The 19,734-nt window shown below is 50.4% G+C and overlaps 1 long non-coding RNA gene across 1 annotated transcript in view; it reads right to left on the bottom strand.

Moving 5' to 3' along the window:
• Positions 1 to 1,065: 1,065 nt before the first annotated feature.
• The window catches only part of LOC122709357, a 172,957-nt gene continuing 154,288 nt past the window's right edge, over positions 1,066 to 19,734 (bottom strand). Inside the window, exons 4-5 of the long non-coding RNA XR_006345489.1 lie at positions 6,541 to 6,644; positions 1,066 to 1,536 (exon numbers count right to left, since the gene is read on the bottom strand). This is a non-coding gene — a long non-coding RNA (uncharacterized LOC122709357). The remainder of the gene's footprint in view (positions 1,537 to 6,540; positions 6,645 to 19,734) is intronic.

Genomic DNA, 19,734 nt, shown 5'->3' with positions numbered 1-19,734 from the left:
AAGGATTTGGGTGTTTAGCTCCCCTCTGCCTGGTAGGAATAGATGAGTCCTTCCAGACTGGCCCCATAACTGAGCACCTCCAGCTCACAATTCCATGCTGGACCCATTTACAGGGTTCAGGGGTAGTGCCAAGGTTTCAGGGTTAGGGTCAGGATTACAGAAGTGGTTATAGGAAGTCTGCCACCATCAAATCAGAAAGTAGGGGGAAAGACTGGGGTGGAGGTCAAGGTCAAACACTTGGGTCCTTCAGAAAGTGTGAGATGGTCTGTGCCTGGAGGAATCCAGGAGGGCTTCTTGGAGGAGGTAGGCTTGAGCTGCACCAGGAAGGACAGGGAGGGTCTGAGATCAGGAGGTTCTTAACCAAGTTGCTGCTTCCTTCATCTTCAGAACCTTTCACTGGGAGGAAGCACCTCTGAAGGCTAGCTTTCTCCTCCGCTTAAGTCCACTGGCAACACAATTACTGATTGTCAGGATGGGAATGGACCACAGTCCAACCCATCCGTTTTATAAATAGGGAACCTGAGGCCCAGAGAGAAAAGCAAAAATCATGCTTTGCATTTGAACAAATGTATCCTTTGTGGTGGAAACAGACTTCTTGCAACACACCTGCACAACAGGCATTATTCTCTTCATTTAACAGATGAGAAGGCTGAGGCCCTGAGGGGTCACAAGGCTAGTAGATGTCACATGGGATCTGATAGAACCAGGACTCAAACCCAGGCTGGTCTGAGTCCACACCTAACACCCTTGGGTGAATGTTTCTGTCTTTGGTTCTAATTTTTCCAAGGCACAGAAAGGATAATTGGCAGTTGATATCAAAAATATATGTAGGTATTTTGATTGACAGTATAAGCTCAGTGATGGACAAACACAGAATGATTCTATTTTTCTCAGTAACTGATGTCAGCTTTGCCCTGCAAGGCCCAGCCCCACAAGCTGGTGATTGAGGGAGGCAAGGGAGGGATGGAAGAAAACAAACTTGCCAAATAATAGTATCTTCATCCTTCTGATGATTTTCCTGGTCCCATTTAATATTTGCAGCAGTCACTTTCTAATGATTAAGGAGCTTCATTGTCCAGTTCAAAGCTACCTCCTGCATAGCTTCCATCAGCCCCACCAGCGGGGATGGGGCTGTCCTGCTTGTGAGTGACTGGCTGCCCCTTGGTAGGGGACCGCATCCTACTCCGCAGTATCCTATCTAACTCTGGCCTCTAGCCATTGGTGTCCTCACTCCAGCTGGCCTCTAGCACGAGGGGAGGCCAGCGGCCAGGTCCTCACAGTTACAGTGACACTGTAACCCTATCCACAGCCTCTGACATCAGGGACCTCCCAGGGCGTGGCTGCCCCTGCTCCTTGTTCCTGGCAAGTCTGGGGAGAGGAGCATGGCTGTTTCCACTCAGCAAATTCTGCTCCTCTCTTTATACAGAGAAGGGGGTAGAGGACACCTTGCTTCTGCTAAAATGCCCCTCTCTTAGCAAAGCCTGGAGTGGATATTATGGTGAGGACTGCTCACTCTCCACCAAAATTCAATCTCCCCTGAAAAAAAAAAAAAAAACATGGTCAGGCCAAGGTCACCATCCAGACCAGGAGTCTACACACTCTACTCCACCTTGCCAGTGCCTATTTTTGAATGACCCATAGACTAAGATTGGTTTTTACATTTCTAAATGGTTGAAAAAAGAAAATGAAAAATATTCATGCCATGCAATTTCTTTGAAATTCACATTTCAGTGTCCATGAATAAAGTTTTATTGGGATATAGCCATGCCCATTATTTGCATATTGCCTATGGCTGTTTTCAAGATATAAGGGCAGAGTCAGGTACCTGCAGCACAGACAAACAGCCCATAAAGCTGAAAATATTTCCTATATGGCCCTTATAGAAAACTTTTGATGACTCCAGATCAAGATTTCCTTTCCCAGCCTCCTTTGCAGGTAGGTGGGGCATGTGGTAAGTTCTCACCAGTAGAAGTGGACTGGAAGTACTGGAAGATATCAAGGGTGCCCCTCCATGCTCACTTCCACCTCTGGCTGGAGCCAGGCATGGCAGCCCCCATCGCTGAGACTTCCAGGAGGCTCACAGGGATGGAGGGAAAGTGGCTCAGAGGACCCCAGTTCCTGAATGACTGAAAGTCAGAACTGCCCTGCCAACCTGGCTATTTACCTTAAATTATAAGGTGAAAAAGGCAGGAACTTCACTCTTCTCCATGCCATTGCGTTATTATGACAGAGCAGCGCGTCCTCACCCTGACTAGTGCGGATGTTTGTCTGCAGCTGGGCGCTATCTCCAGAGACCTCCACCTACAAGTCCCAGTCATGTCATTTTAGGATATTGTTCTTGTACAGAAGGAGATGCACACCATAGATGGGGTTGTGCCCCTCCTTGAATCAGCAGAGCCTTATAAACCTGATAAGAGTATTGTTCCTATTAGAGTTCTCTTGTTTACAAGGAAAAGAGGGGCACTAGCTAGAGCAACTCAGGGAGAGAAGCTAGTTCAATATAAAGCAGATTCTCACCAGGATCCCCAGACAGAAGGGCAAGAGCAGCTAGGCCCCATGGGAACCAGCAATTGTGATGCACGCCTCCAAGACCAAGGGTATCCACGCACCTCTCTGTTCTCCTTCTTGGCCAGCCAGCTCCCTCCAGCCACTCACAGCTGGTGACCATGATTGGTCACCTTAGTGACCTAAGTCTAGCTCCTCAGCTCTTCCCCCTCCCAGGCTCAGCCTCTTCCTGATGCCTTCCCCAGTTAGGAGTCAGATTGGCCCATCTTAGGCTTTTGAGTCAGAATACCCAAAGCATATAGTGTGGGGAAGCCTCTGCTTCAAGTGCCCACCTTGGATGGATCAGCTGAATTCTGGAGGATGCAGAGACATGACATAAACACAGCTGCTTCCCACGCAGCATGCGCTGGGAGACAGGGGTTTCTCTTAGCCAGGAAATCAACCCCTCTAAGGAGTTGAGAAGTTCCACAGCTAAGAACTTGGGCTCAGGGCTAGAGTGCAGGAGTCGGCCCCACCTCCTTCTTGTGTGACCAGAGGCAAGTTTGGTACATTCATTTTCACCTCTATGAAATAGGAACCATAATTAAATCACCTGCCTCATAGGGTTGTCAAGATGATAAAAATAAATTAATCCATGTAAAGCACTTAGAACCGTACCCCTGACACGTCGTAAGCTTAGAGGGAAGGTGAGTGATTGGGACTATCATTAACATCATCTCTTAAACAAGAAGAAAATAGTAAGTCAAAACTCTGTTCCTTGCTGTAACCCTTCTCAATGTGTTCTCCATGAGTGATTCAAGTCAGCTTGAGGCAAGCACACTGGGCCCCAGGTGCACTTTCCTAAGGAGCCCAGAGCACACGGCTGCCATCTGCTAAGGACTCACTCGCTCTATGCCCAGCCTGCACCCGGCCCTGTACACGCATTAGCCCACTTCATCCAGTGAGGACATTCCGAGAGGGTCAAGAAGTTGTCCACATGCACGTACTTCAGGCTGAATTCCACTCTGTGTATTTCCACCAGCATGGATAACCCAAAGGGGCCACTGCAGGCCAATTGCTGAGTTGTGCCCGTTTCGACATAAGCCTGCCAGAGGCAGGGACAGGGGTTCCAGGAGCGAGGAGATGGAAGGTGGAATGATGCGGACAAAATACAAGGAGGCCCAGAATTGGGAAAGGAAACGCAGCACCAGCTTGGGGAGAGTACATCAGGTTTGGGGGTAGGGGTAGACAGGGGACATGATTATGTGCATGGTCCAACCTCCCCCATAAAGTTATTCAAATGCATGCAGTAGAGTCCCCGTTTAGTAAACAGAGACCTGGCCCGGAGCAAAGCCCCAGCCCTGGTTGCCTGTCCCAGCTCTGCCTCCCGTCTCTGTGTGACCTTGATGGTGACACCCCTCTCCAAGCCATGGTAGTCATATATGTGACCAGATGACTCTAAGGCCCTCCTGACTCTGGTCCCACTATGGTGATTCTCTAGTTCCTGTTGTGTTCTTAGAGGCCAGCCCTGAGCACAGACCACCCCATGACTTCCATCCCAACGTGGCACTATGGACTTTCACTCCCCAATTTATTGTGTGCTTAGGAATCATGGAAAAAAAGTAAAACTATTATCCTCAAAACCCCAGCAGGTCTCTTAATGACTACTCCACTAATTAGTAGCAGCTGTTAATGAAGTGTGCAGGTACAAGCCTAGCCTCATCAATTAATCCATACATGCTCCTGGGCTGCTGTAATATTTAAAGGGGAAATCAATACTTGGCAGCTGGGCCTGGGGAGGTCGCTCGCATGGGTAGGGAAGGTGTAGCATTGTAAGGAACTTGTAACTAAAATAGCTTATGCCTGGAGCATAGTACAGGGGAGCAGAAAGCAGGACAGGCCTTTAGGGGCACAGGAATCTAGGCATGCATGTAGAACAGTGGCAGAGGGGACTGAGTGGGCAGGTCAGCTGGCACCTGCTCCACAGGTGGAGAGCTCCAGCCAGGCCAGCAGGGGCACACAGAGGTAACAGCCCTCTTCAAATTGTTATCTCACAAAATCCTCTTATTCCTGCAGGCTGGGGAGACTAGGAGGCTAGGAGTCCTACTATCACCTCCTCCTGGCAGATGTAGGGATCAAGGCTCCAAATGAAACATGGTCTTGTCCAAAGTTGCAAAGCAAGTGAGAGTAACAATCACTTTTCTGACCAATGCTGTGCCAAACACCCTACACACATCTTTTCTTTTAAGCCTTATGTGTCTATGAGACAAGAAACGCTATTGCACCACTTTGGAGATGGGCGTACTGAAGGTTTGAGAATTTAAAACACCTGCCTAACAAAGCTGGTCTTTGGCAAGGAGGGTGCTCAAACCCAGGCAATCTGACTTCAGAGCTCGTATACTTAGCACATGTGGGCCTGAACAGCAATAAGCCTTCAGCCCTATAGAACAAGATCCACCTTCCTTGCATAATTCATAGCATCTTGAACTCTGGCCCTCTACACTAGTTTCCTATTGCCGCTCTAACAAAGTACCACGTACTTACTGGCTTAACGCAACATAAATCTACTATCTTGCAGTTCTAGAGGTCAAAAGTCTAAAACGATTTTCACTGGGTTAAAGACAAGGTGTTGATGGGGCCACATTCTTTCTGGAGGCTCTAGGGGAGAATCCGTCCTCTTGCCTTGTTCAGCATCTAGAGGCGCCTGCATCCCTCGGTTCGTGGCTTTTCCTTCCTGTTGAAGCCAGCAATCCAGTTACTACAACCTCTCCTTCCATCACCACATCTCCCTGTCTGTCTCTCTTCTTCTGCCCCTCCCTTACAAAGACCTTTGTGTTTACATGGGACCCACTCATATAAACCAAGATAATTTCCTGAATAATCCTGAATAATAGAGTCACTTTTGCTACGTGAAGTAACACAGTCATGGGTTTCAGAGATTAGGATGTGGACACCCTTGAAAGTGAAAGTTGCTCAGTCATGTCCAACTCTTTGCAACCCCATGGGCTATACAGTCCATGGAATTATCCTGGCCAGAATACTGGAGTGGGTAGCTGTTCCCTTCTCCAGGGGATCTTCCCAACACAGGGATCGAATCCAGGTCTCATGCATTGCAGGCAGATTCATTACCAACTGGGCTATCAGTGAAGCCTGATAGCTCTTTGGGGGATATTTACTCTGTATGACATAAGACATCTTTGGGGGATATTTAATCTGTATAATATGGGCTTCCCTGGTGGCTTAGTGGTAAAGAATCCACCTGCAGTGCAGAAGATGTGGGTTCGATCCCAGGATCAGGAAGATCCCCTGGAGAAGGAAATAGCCAGTATTCTGGCCTGGGAAATCCCATGGACAGAGGAGCCTGTCAGGCTACAGTTCATGGAATTGTAACAGTCAGACACAACTTAGCAACTAAACCATAACCCCCAATCTCTATAACATACCATCTCACTGTCTACCTCTTCACCCTCCTCAAACACTTATATCAGTCAGCATCCAATTGAAAAGACCAGAGGATTCTTGGTATTTCAAACAGAAGGAATTTAACATAGAGAATAAGTTCCACATGTGATAGAAGAGCTGCGAAGCCTAACAGGGGCTGTTGAAGCAACCAAGAAATTAGCAAGAAGCTTTTTGTGACCATCCCCACTCCACTGATACAGACACACACAGTTAAGGTCAGTGATCCCCGCCTCCAAACTCCAGTGACCAAAGTGCCAAAGAAATGGCTGAGGTCCCTAAGCCTCTGGGTGGTCTGTGGCACACTGCAAGTACTGAGTCCGGAGGCTTGCACAGAAGAGGCACTCAGAGAAAGGTCACCTAAACCAGGGCCTCCTCCTTCCATACCATCGGTGAGGGCACAGCCACAGCCCAGGACCGCGAGAAGAGGTCATGGTGTAGGTGAGAAGGCAGGCAGATAGGATGCAGTGACTCAACAGCTGACTGTCAGCCCCTGAAACCAGGGACTCAGTGTTGAGTGCACTTTACTCCCAATCACAGGCTCAGGCAACCTTTTTGGAGAAAACGCTGAGAGCAGACAGATCTGGGGGAAAAGACCTTGGGCTGGTTCCAGAGGGCCTGGCAGGAATCTGCAATCCGCAGGCTGCTTGAGGGAAGTACCAGGCTTGCTTTAGCGAAGCCATTGAGTCTGCTGTCCTCCCCTGTAAGAGACACAAGGAGGCATCATGATTATAATCCTGGGCGAATAACGTTTCCCTCATTGGATGTTATTCCATGGCTCCTCTTCCCCATGCTAACCTATGATGTCTGAGATAAGGGGAGGGAGGAGATTGAAAGAATATACCAAGGAGGAAGGAAGAAAGGGAGGGGCAGGAGTCAGGAACCAGCCTTTCCCAGGTGAGCCTAGGTCAGGGTCAGAGGGGGACACATACTCTACAGTGCATAAATTCACCTCAAATCTATCCAGGGGCATAAGCATCCCACTCCCTGGCCAGAGGAGGATGTTTTACTCCAGGGACCTCTGTCCTGGTGAATGACTCAGTAGCACCCCCACCATCTAGCAGACCACACCCCTGGTGGGGGGAGGTGGCGGGGGCTCTGAGACTCACTTCTCTCACTAGTCATTATCCAGGCTCCGGCCAGTCTACCTGTCCCCCGTCCTGTCCTCAGTCCCACAGCCTTGATTAGGCTCCTGCGATTCCCTCTCCTGGGTTCCTCCAACAGCCTTCTAACAGCATTCCTGCCTCCTGCCCCACTCCCTAATCTAGTCTGTATGTGCTACCCAGACTGGTTTTTCTGAAATAGAGTTGGTCATATCACTCCCTTACCCCTCCCGCCATGTCCAGGGGATTCAAGGACTTCACAGTCTGGTCCTCACCTCCCTCCCCAGCCCTCTCCCCCCGCCACCCGCTTCCCTTCAGTCTCAGATCACCCTCCAGGAAACTACCTGTAGGATATATCTCTCTCCGTCACACACACACACACACACACACACACACACACACACACACACCTTTACACTTGCTACTCTCTGTACCTAAAATTCTCTCCTTCCCCCACTCTAGGAATAATCTCACAACTTAGGGACCTTTTCAATCCTGTTCTAAACTGAGTCTTTGGAATCACATTCGGGAGTGACCTCACACCTGAAGACTGCCCTGTGCTGTCCCCACCCCGACCCCAGGCCCTTCTGCTGCCCCCTTCCTGTTTCCCCGTGTGGCCTCTACCTGGCCCCACCCGTATCAGCTGCATCACCATGGGTGCCTTCCTAACTAGCACCCACTCCAGGCCTGGCATTTGTGGGGACATGGGCAGGGCAGTCCCCTGAGAGTGCCCACAGGCATGGCGGGGCAGGAATTGGGCTCAAACAGTGGATGCCCATTCATAACCACTGATGTTCTGCTACATGTTCGATCAGGACCCTCCTCCCTTTAGTGTCCCTGGGCCCCTGGGGAGCTGAGTAACAGAGAGTAGACAGACACGAGTCTGTCTGCTCACTGAAGATCAGGAAATGCTACTGACATCATGACATCTGCCAGCACCTTGGGGAAAGGATGTAACCCCTTCTCAATGCTCTTTCAAAGGACTTCATTTGAACTAAGGTTATGGATTAGTCAAAAACCCCTTCTCCCTTGGTGGCATTTTATCATTGCCATTCACTTCAGTCATGCCATCACCATAGCAGTTAGCACCCCACAACAAGCCAGGGCCTTTGGGAGAGATGAGAGAAGCCAGCCTGCCGGTGTAGCCCTCAGCACAACTTCAGGATCGTTCTTTCATCTTCCTGGAAGTTTTAAGCATCCTATAATATTCGCTACTCACCCAAGAGCATCACGAGGTCTCAAATGAATCTGGGCTTGGCTAACTCAATCAACATCTTACCACATCAACCTGCCCCATGTCAAGGGATCCAAGAATCATCAACCCAACTGCCATTCCTTTACTGATTCTTCAAATACATACTGAAAGCCTAACGGTTACAACAGCTTTCACAAGGCTAGGGGTACATGAGCAAACCAAACAGTGGATCCTTGCCCTCACAGAGCTAGGAATCTAGTTCAAGGAGCCAAACACAAAGGGCTCATCAGTGTGGGCCAGGCGGAGGGTTTGCTCCAGAGAACAAGAGGGCAGAGAAGCCAAGTGGACGAATTTCCTCTTATTTTGCAAGAAGAAAGATAGGGCAAATTATTCCAAGACCAAGCAAATGGCAGCTTTCCCCCTACTGAAGAGTTCAGAAAAAATAAAATAATAGGAAACAGAGAACTGTGTTAACAGTAGCCAGTCCTGGAGAGTAAAGGAGAAGGAAATATCACCCCCAGACTGCTGTTCTGTACATGGAGACCCTAGAATAGGGCACCCCCCAGCTCTCACAAGACAGTGGTCCGAACAGCCCTCCCCCAGAGCCTGCACAGAAGCACCATCCTGCCCAGCATGCTCGCCCTCACTCGCCCCCCACTCAGGCTTCCTTCTCCTCCTCCTCATCCCTCCCAAGCTCTGCGCATCCGTGCATTCACTCAAGCTGTTCCCTGCCCCTGCAATGACCTTCATCCCTTGTCTTCCAAATGCCGGCTCACACCAGGCTCAACTCAGCACCATCCCATAAAACAGCTTCTGGTCAGGCCTTTCACGCCTCCGACTGCGGCGCACCGGTCCCTCCTCTGTAGCAAAGCTATTTATGGACACGCACCTGGCTGCCCTGCCCAGGGGCCAAGGGCACTTAGGACAGGGCATACAGAGGACAGAGAAGGAGATGGTGTGTGGGAGGCCCACTCCCTGCCAGGAGCATCATCTCCACTCATCCTCACGCGGGCAGGTGCACGGCCACAGCCCAGCGGCCAGCAGCCGGGTGTCCGCGTGATGCTCAAGTAAGAGGATGAGCTGAGGGCAAGCAGAGCTCCGACTGACGGCAGACCTCCTTCCACTCTCCCACGCTGCCTGGTCTCGGGTGACGCTCAACAAATATCTGATGGATGAGAGAGTGCCGAACAAAGGAATGAACACCCTCTCACCTCTCACCCGCTAAACACACAGGCCATGCTGGGCTTTGAATTGCTAGGGAGAGAAGCTCTTCTGGTGCCTTGAGCAGTATCGTATCATGAGGGAGGGCCTTTATCCAAACACTGAGTTGGTTTCTTAACTCGGTCTCCTAGAGATCTTTCTAGACCCTTCCTCCAACACTGCAAATGGGAGCCCAGTTTTTATGAGGTTCTAAAGCTGTACTCAGTGACAGCCTGGAATCAGCAAGTATTAGATTCAAAAGCCCTTCCAGGTCTAATGGGCCAGCCCTCTGCTCTCAGAGAAGAGAGGGGTTAGTTGCTGAGTCATCTCCAACTCTTTGCAACCCTATGGACTGTAGCCCGCCAGGCTCCTCTGTCCATGGGATTCTCCAGGCAAGAATACTGCAGTGGGTTGCCATTTCCTTCTCCAGGGAATCTTCCCGACCCAGGGATCGAACCCGGGTATCCCGCACTGGGACTCAATCCCAAACACAGCCAGCAAGCAGACTGGACCAGGCCACACTGCTCCCAGCCTCACTTTCCTCCAACCACGCCTGTGAGCAGCTCCCTCTCTCACTTCCAGGGCTGCTGGGCACTGGAGAGGGAAACCAGACTGTCTTCCTGATCCCATCCTGTGACTGAGACGAAGTGGGCATTGTCTGCAGATCACACGGAAGGTTTGGATGCACGACGTTCATTTGTCAGTTAGGACGAAGGAGCTTTTGTCACGCAGCCTGGGGCAGGCAGGTGGGGATGCTTCCTGAGCATAATCAGACCAGGGTTGTCATTTCACAAGAAATGGGGTCACGCTCATGTTAATAGGAGGCATACACATTTCTCACCTATCTGAAGGGGAGCTTGAGAAGGGAATTAATTCTCACAGTGGTGAGGCATGTTTGATTGCTGTTGGTTTAGTGGAAACCAGCCCCAGCCTGGGGTGAGAGCCTCCGTTTCTCCACACCCTTCTCTCCCTGCTCCTCTCCCCCTCACCCCTCCTCAGAGCAGAGCTCAGCCCTCCCTCCACAGAGAAAAGCAGAAAATGGGTAGGGAGGAAGCCACCACAGTTGGGAGACAGAAGAGACAGCAGAATCAGCAAAATACAGGAGTAGGAGGAGAGGAGGGAGGCGTGACGGGACGCTCCTACAAAGACTTGGGAGAATCCACATGTCAAGGTCAGGTCAAGGGGATAAAGTTCCACTCTATCCTGCACCCTCGTGGCCCACACCCTTTAGTCCAGAGCCGATCAAGGGGCCTGGTGGGCTACGGTCCATTAGCATCGCAAAGAGTTGGACACAACTGAAGCGACTTAGCACACACACATATGCACACAGGGGTGACTTTTTGCTGCCCCTCCTCACCCTGAAGCCACCCAGAGGGAGTTCCCGGGTGTTGGTGGGTGCTTCCGCAGACTATTGGGAATGACACCCCCACTCCCAGACCAAACTGTCCCTCCCCAGAGCCCCTTAGAGACGAGCCACATGAAACAGGAGCAAAAGGGACTGGCCTCGTGGGTTCCAGCTCTAGTCTTCTGCAGGATTAGCAGATCGATGGCAAAGCAATGTTGGAGGGAAGAAACCTTAGGAAAATGTACCTACTCTTCGGCACCCCCATAGGGACAGCCCATGTTGTGCCCTAACCCTGCAGAGGAGGGGGCAGGGAGGCTAGGTCTACTTTCAAGGCCTGACCTCCAGTGGCCAGGTCTCCAGTGATCAACTGCCAAACTCACCTGGGCCTTCCTGGTCCATTAATACAAATATAAAAACTCCAGCACAATTCGACCTCCCTTAATATCACCCATCTCAACTCCATGCAGACCAGAAACTCCTGACTCAGGGGTTCCTACCGCCTTCTCACCCCTCACCCACCCCCCCCATTTAACAATTGCTTTCATTTAGTATCGGGAACCTACCCTGCTGAGCCATATTCTCAGCGCTGGAGAGTTTACGTGAACCAGCCACGCTCCCTGCCCTCCTGATGCTCACCGGCCCACAAGAGGTCCCAATATGGGAGCTGGCAGTGACCATGCAGCTGGAAAGTGCTCTGATGGGGGAAAGACAGCACTGCAAGTGTTCAGGAGACAGTCAGAGGGTCTTCAGGGGGAGACGGAGAAGGGAGAAGTCTTCCAGGCAGAGGGAGGCATTGGCCAAATCCTGAAGGTCAGCGAAATTGAAAGTTTGGTGTGTCCAGTGGTTAGCATTGGAGGAGGGGAGTCACAGGGGATGGGTGGCGGCCACATCTGATCCAGTCTCCTAAGCCACTCTAAGAAGACTAGAATTTATCCCAAGGGGCAGCAAAAAGCCTTCCAAGGCAGTGGCAAGTCAGATGTGTAACTGGGGAGAGTTCTTCTGGCGGTGGAATAGAGGAGATATTAGAGGGGCCACACAGACGAGGCCAGATCAGGCCCAAGACTATTACATAGGCGGAGGCAGAGATGGGAGCACAGAGGAAAGGATGATGAACAGAGTAGGGACCCTGAGAAGGCAGCACCTCGAGTGTGTGGTCTTGAGCAGCCTTGGGGAATGGTGGAGAAGAGGAGTCAGAGACCCTTGCTGCCAGTCTCTGAGCACTTGCCAGCCTCTGTGATAAGCCCATATAGTCTATTTATCACCATCTCATTGAATCCTGCAACAGCTTTGTGAAGCAGATATTGCTATTATGCCCATTTTACATCTGTGGAAACTGAGGCTAGGTGACGTTATCCTCTCTGACTTAAGTCAAAGGGGTCGAAAGTAGGAGGCCCAGGATGACTCAAGGTTTGGGGGGCAACCAGGTGAATATGAGCACTATTGCCCTGAGAGGGGCCAGTGGGAGAGGAATGGACTTGGAGAGGCAGCAAGGGGTCAGTGAGGGGCGTGTAGTTTGGGGGCCTGGAGGACACCAAGGTGTTGGGGTCTAGTGGGCAGTGGAATGTGCAGGTCTGAGGGTCAAGGGTGCAAGATATGTATGGATTTGGGAGCCTATGTTTAGAGAAAGGAAGCCACAAGCATGGAGGAGGTTTTCCATGGCCTGTAGTCACAGAAGGAGGTCAAGGACAGAGCTCTGGTAACACAGACGTGGGAGCGGTAGGCAGAGCAGGTCTGGGGAGGAAAGGGTTAGCTGCAGGCCACTCTCTACCTTGACTGGGGAAAAAAGAAAGATGACCCGGTCAAATCACCTCATAATCACTAATGTCAGAGCCCCTGGCAAACACACTAATGATATTGGCTAGCAGAAGTGTTCTTATCTATGGAATGCTTTTAGCAAGATGTACCGTATCTGTCTAGCACTGCTAATGGTAAACAAACCGGGACCCTATGGATTTGTGGGGTACGGCTCCCTGGGAAATGTGCAAACTGTGTAACTATCAGAGAATAAAGTGGAGATATTGCATGACCAAGATAGCTCCCTTTATAGTAAGGGATGGCTTGCATGGGTCACATAGAGACCTCTTCTGATAATCTGAATGAGGCAAAAAAAGAAAAAAATGGTCTTACGGAGCAGTACTGGTAGTCTTAGACCTCATGCTTTACCTGTGCCTGACAATTATTTTGATCCTTGCAATTATTGGTGTGCGTGCTAAGTCCCTTCAGTCATGTCAGACTTTTTGCGACCCTATAGACTGTAGCCCACAAGGCTTCTCTGTCCGTGGGATTCTCCAGGAAAGAATACTAGAGAGAGTTGCCATGCCCTCCTCCAGGGAATCTTCCCAACCCAGGGACTGAACCTGTGTGTCTTACATCTCCTGATTTAGCAGGCTATCTTTACCACTAGCACAACCTGGGAAGCCCTTGTAATTATTAGTAAAACTTAATACTGGATAAGGGCTCTGATTCTTAGGAAGCTGACTTTTCAGTCTGAGCCACTGTATTTTGTCTCAAGGACAGAAACTTGCTAAACTTGGCCATAATCCTTTGAATTTTCCACCCAGCCCCAGGACTGTGCCAGACTTGAGAAGTGACTCCTTGATCTTGCTGATGAATAAGCATCTTGAGACGGGAGAGGAGCCATGAAAGGCTTTCTATGCCAGGTTAAGGTGATACTTTGTCCAAACAGAGGCAGCAAGATGCTACTGAAGGCCTGAATGTAGGGAAGTGACAAGGTCAGACTCAAACTCTGGAGAGGCCCCTAGGTCAGTGTATAACCCGCCTGGGAGAAGGCAAGCTTGGGAGCAGAGACCCAGGTGGGGGTTCATCCAGGAGAAAAAGCATGGGGCCCTGGATAGGTCCTGGCAGTGGGAATGAAGAACAGCTGGTGAATTTAAGACTTGTTTAAGAGTTAGCATGGACGGGACATGGGAACTGGAAATTTGGCAAGGCGCAGTGAGAAAGGGGGAGCTGAGGTTTCTCACTTGGGTAAGTAGGTGGTTAGGGGTGCTGGAGATAGGGCTGGGGAGCATGGGGACGAGGAGGCTTGGAGAAGATGAGAGGTCCTGCTCTGAACATTTCAGTGTCTTTGGAAAATCCTCACAGAGTTAGTTGGATAATGCAGTTCTGAAACTCAAGAGCCATGACTGGGCTGGAGATAGAAAGTGGATTCCGGGTGGTGGATGACGACTTGAGCCAGATGAGATTTCAAAAGAAATGTGGATGGTGAAGAATGAAAAGGCTCAAGCCAAGAAACACCAACGATTAAGGCAAGAATTTGCAAAATGGAGTCCAAAGACCTCATGCCTCAGATAACCAGGAGGGTGTGTAAAATGCAGATTCCTGAGCCTGCATGAAAGGCACACAGTGTATGGAGGGTAGACTATTCTCTCAATAAATTGTGTCTGTGAATGAAGACCAGGAGAAGAAGAGCTGAAAGGGGAGGAGAAAGGAAAGAACTCCATTGTGTATAGGGACAAGACACAAACATGCCTAAATGCTGATAGAATAAATAGTTCCATAGAGGGAGAGCACGAAGACAGAGCAACAAGGGGCCCTTAAGACAGCAGCAAGTGGCGACACTGGTTAAAAAGACGTCTGGAGAATAAAGACAGGATGGTGGACAATGTCTTAAAACTTAATTGGCATTGCCACTTGACATCTTCTATTTTCTCTGCAGAGCAAGACCTGGGGTTAACTGCAAAGAGAGAGCGAGATGGAGGTGATAGCAGAGGTTTGTGGAGGGAAACAAGCAATAGAAGTGAAACCATACTAACGATGTCCCTGATTCTATGGTAAGTATATGTTGGCTCAAAATGTGAGCCAGTTGAGATGATTTTGTCCAGGTCAACAGAGCCTAGCCCGAGAAAGTTCTTCTTTCTATAGTCTCCATACTTGAGAGCTTCTAAGTCACATAACGTATCAGAGCCCATAGTGAACAGACTTTTGCCTCTCCACTTAGCTCCTAGGAGGGACGGGATGAGCGACACCACCCCGACCCCCCAGTCTCAGGAGAGGGGCCTGCAGAGGACTTGCTGCTCTGGAGCACAGGAGTAGGGGTGCTGCTTCTGTGCCGAGCCCCTGTCACTCAGAAATGCTTCTGAGCGGCAACTCACAACCTCTGCAGTTCCAGAAAACCACATCACTGCAAACGGGAGTCATCCCAGCCAAATCCTGATGCACAGAGGATCACGGAAATTACCTCTACCCTAAGTCACACCTCTGTGGGCTGAAAAACCCAGATGGTACAACACCCAACTGCGGGTCCAGAGGTGGACAGTTCAGGGGAGGGGCAACTGCTGGCACATCCTTCCCCTCTCTGTTCACAACTTCCAGATAGAGAGCCCATTTCTCCTTCTAGAGTGCCTAGTACTGCATGGTTAATTTCATCAAAGCCCACAAGGGATCTTGTGTGTGTGCTAAGTCACTTCAGTCGCGTCCAACTCTGTGACCCCATGAACTGTAGCCCTCCAGACTCTTCTGTCCATGTGTTTCTCCAGGAAAGAATACTGAAGTGGGTTGCCATGCCTGCCTCCAGGTGATCTTCCTGACGCAGGGTTGAACCCATGCCTCTAATGTCTCCTGCATTGCCAGGCTGGTTCTTTACCACTGTGCCACCTGGAAGCCTGCAGGGGATCTTGAGGGAATTAAAATCGCTCAAGTGAACATAGAAGCCAATCAGCAGTATCCATGCAGGGGTTCCATGAAGGTCAGAGGTTCCAGTGGGTTCCATGCGGCTGGAGCAGGGCCTTCACTCTGTGCAGCAGTTATTCTCTCCAAGCTCGTGCTCAGAGCATCCTGCTGCTGCTGCTGCTGCTAAGTCGCTTCAGTCGTGTCCGACTCTGTGCGACCCCATACACGGAAACCCACCAGGCTCCCCCGCCCCTGGGATTCTCCAGGCAAGAACACTGGAGTGAGTTGCCGTTTCCTTCTCCCAGAGCATCCTGAGGGGCTGTTTAATGGAAAGGTCTGGCTCCACTCCAACCTCATTCATCACAATCTCTGGGGTACAACCCGTTGGTTCCACCGATAACCTCCTAACCTTAGGAGCCCTGGGCCAGGGCCTGACACAGCCATGCAAACCAGAAACACAGAGACATCAGTGTCCAGGCTTGACAGGCTCTGGGATGCCGACTCCCAGCTCTCACAGACAATGACCAGAGCTCAAGTGCCAATATCTTCATTTGCAGCTGGTTCTGCTGTCTGAGCAGCACACCCTCTCCCCGAGGACCAGCGACACAGGAAGCCAGAGCACTAGAGTGTTCCTAGGGGAGCCCGTGGCACCAGGCTGTGACGGTCCTTCTTCATAGCAGAGGCCAGGTGCAGCCATTCAGGGCCCTCCAACACGTGCCCCTGGGCCACCTAATTCCTCTGTTCCAATGGGCCAATGAGACTCCATGGTAAGCACCGCCTTCACATGCATTCCGCAGTTGGTCAGTGATTTCCAAGCTTCCCTGACCCACTGCCTCTTGAAGGGACTTTGTGTCCTTGCTTTGCTCCATTTTATGACTTAATGTCTGGGTTGAGTGGTCAGAGGGCCATTGCATCCCCCTCACATTCAGATTCTTGGATACACTTCACATTTTTAGGGTACTGCCTCATCCCCACTCACAGATAAGGGAACCAAGCCACCCAGGGCAGGTGTCAGACCCAAGCCCACCTGGCTCCCTCCTGGGAAAGGCTGAGGTCAGTGTTAGCAGAGATGGTCAAGTGGGGAGAGGCTGGCTTGGGGGCAGTGCAGCCCTCCTCACCACCACCCAGTGACCTGAACACCCTCCCACCCGCCAACTCCTTAGTACTTCTCCATCACCAGGTCTCCAAGCCAGAAGCCTAGCCTCCTCACTCTCCTCAGTATGGCTCCAGCCTCTCCCCACTGGCCATCTCCACTCCCACCAAACTCAGCCTTTCCCAGGAGGAAGCCATGTGGCCTTGGATCTGACACCTACCCTGGGTGGCCTCAACTCTGACTAGATAGTCAGCCTGCAGCTCAAATATCCTGGTTGAGTGACCCACCCTGTCACTGTCAAGTAAACTATCAGTCAAGACCCTGAGTTTCAACATAAATCAGCTAAATCCAAAAGGTGAATGTGAGGCTCAGTTATCAGAAGAGTCCACAAGCAGTGTTCTGGCTGCAGGTCTAGCTGGATCCAGAAGCTTGAACCTCACCCTCTGGACCTGTGTTTGCTCTTTGATTCTCTATCTGGTCTGTCTCTGGACTTTGTTTTCCTCTGTGATAGATTCACTCTCGGGCATACTCTCTCCACATGTGGGAGTCCAAAAGTTCTGGGTTGACAGTATCACAATCCCAAATTCTGAAAGAGACAGCTGTCCTCTCCAAAACCCCTCAAGAGTACCAGCACTGAACTAACTTCGCCCTGGACCACTGAGAGTATCTGGGGGAGTCAGATGCACTGATGTGCCGGGCCTGAGTCACAGGCGCACTCTAGAATTATCACACCCCATCCACATGGACTCAGACTGAAGATGGAGTGGATTCCCAGGGAAAAGGGTGCTCTATTGTCAGAAGGAGATGATTATTGAGCCAGCAATAAATATTTTCTACTGTAATGAACTGAACTCCCTGTCTGGATCCAAGGGGAGGAGGTGAGGATCAGAGGCTGTCTAGGTCCAGGCCATACCCAAGGAGCAATAACCCATTCTCCTCCTTATGACTGAAGTAGTTTTGCTAGCACCTACAGAGGGCACTCTCCCCCTCAACAGAAGAGACCCCAAAGGTTTTAGGGGATGGTATTTGGTGGGGAAGAAAACATGGAAAGAGGAGCAAGATGGGAGAGAACGACTCCCCACAGGCTCCTAGGATTAGGCTCCTAATCCTATTAACGATTATGGCATGAAGGAGCTGAATTTGACAGAACATGGTCATGATCAGACAGAGCCATGGGTGGCTGTTTTCCAGGGCAAAGGAGAAATGGTGTTGTGAGAAACCAGGTCTTTGGGGAGCACAGCACAAATGAAAGGGGAAGAGGAGACTTGGAAGAAGACAGAGAAGTGAGGCTGGGCTACAGGTGTGGCCCCTTCAGAAGGATGAGGACACAAAGCTGTTCAGAGACCTCACTGCTGCAGAGCAGAACACCACATGTCTCAGGTTTAGCACCTGGCTTTTAATAAACGTCCTTCCTAATTAATAGCAGAGTACAGGTTGGGGAAAGAGACTGCCAGCTAGAAAAAGTCAGTGCTCTGACAGTTCAGACTTCGTTCAGGGCCAGTTTGAGCCCATCCTGCACACACATGCTCTCCCCCAGCCCTCAGGAGCCTCCCTCCTCTCAGCTCCTAAGCCTGCCCCATTTCATTTGTCACTCCTGTGGTTCATGAAGGATGATCTTGTCTCCCTGACTACATCTTAGACCAGTTCATGACAATGCATACATAGGTCAGAATCACCTAGGGCATGGGTTAAACATGCAGGCCCTGGGCCCATCCTTGAAGATTCTGACCTGGAAGTCTGAGCAGGTCCCGGGCATCTGTGCTCACAAGCTCACGACAGGCTCCCTGGAGTGTCCTGAAGTAGAGCCAAGTTGAAGAACAGCAGTCAGAAAGACAAGGGTTGCTAAAGCAGAGAGGGAGCTTCTCCTCCATGACATGAAAGCAACCTACTAGAACAACTTTGACCTGAATGTCCAGGACATGCTACTTCGTTTTTTTTTCAATAAAACTTTATTGAAACAGGGCCAAAACCACCTCATTTACATAGTGCCTACGGCTGCTTTCAGGTCTTGGCAGAGTTGAGTCCCTGTGGCAGAAACCATATGGCCCAGAAAGACAAAAATAGTTACTATCTAGCCCTTTCCGGGGAAAGTATGCCAGCCCCCAAATTCCGAATTAGAAGGCAATCTCTGAGTTCCAAAAATATATCTCTTGGTCACAGATTTAGAGCCAGAAAGACCTGCTTCTTCCTCTCTTCGTGCAGCGGTCATACCACCTCCACTGTTGGGGACTGTGTCACGGGCGTCTGTTGTTCTACATACTCAGAATCCACTGCCTCCTTCTGGAAACAACCTCTTACTTTGGGGAACCCCTTGCCCTGATTAGATGGAATTTTAATGCAATTGTCAGTCAAAACACACTTCCTTTTCATCTTGGTAGCTGAGCCAATCCCATGCTCTCTCCCTGCAATTGGAACCTCGAGCTGAGAAGGGAGGCACTGACAGCCTTTAGATCTCCTTTCATCCTCATCATGGAGCCTAAAGAGGCAGCAGGAGATCCAGTTCCCAGGTCCCCAGGGCTACCCTGCTCTGCCCATCAGAGTTGATTTTTCAACTTTTTCTGTGGTTCTATGGATGGCCCTGACTCCTCCCAATATCCCTCTTACCATAAGTTAAACAGTGTTTAAGTCACGTGCTTACACCGCAAAAAGTCCACTTGACACCAGATGTGGGGGTTGGACTAGGCGATGGGATCTACCTGTTTCACAGATGGACATCCGGCCTCTAGGGAGGAAGGGGACATGGGACAAGGCTCCAGACTTTGGTCCTCTGTCCTCACATCTCCTTTTATCACAATGCTACCTACCCCTACAATCAAAGTCAGGAGCATCAGACAATGTCAATCCCAAAATCTTTTTCAGAAATGAATAAATACACAACAAGGAGCGCTCCTCAGCAAGCAATGATGACAACTCTGTAGAAAGAATGAACCCCAACAAGAACTGTGTGTGTGCGTGTGTGTGTGTGTGTCGTCTAATATCAGGAATTAAAAAGCGTCAAGAGATCAAGTGGGAGGAACATGAAATGTGAGTGAGATGAAAGACATATTTCTGCGCATGTAATAATGACTCTAATGAGTCTCCTCTCCAAAGTCCCGCGTCGTAAAGTACAAATGCAGGGAAGGGATTGGGGAGGGGAGTGGAGACTGCGGGGGGAGGCTTTCATGTGCAAGCGAGATTAGCAGGTGGGTGGAGGAGGAAAAGATGAGAGCAGAAAGAACTGTCCATG

The sequence above is a fragment of the Cervus elaphus genome, chromosome 15, assembly GCF_910594005.1.
Source record: "Cervus elaphus chromosome 15, mCerEla1.1, whole genome shotgun sequence".
In the NCBI taxonomy this organism is placed as follows: domain Eukaryota; kingdom Metazoa; phylum Chordata; class Mammalia; order Artiodactyla; family Cervidae; genus Cervus; species Cervus elaphus.
This window is presented reverse-complemented; position numbering and strand designations above follow the sequence as displayed.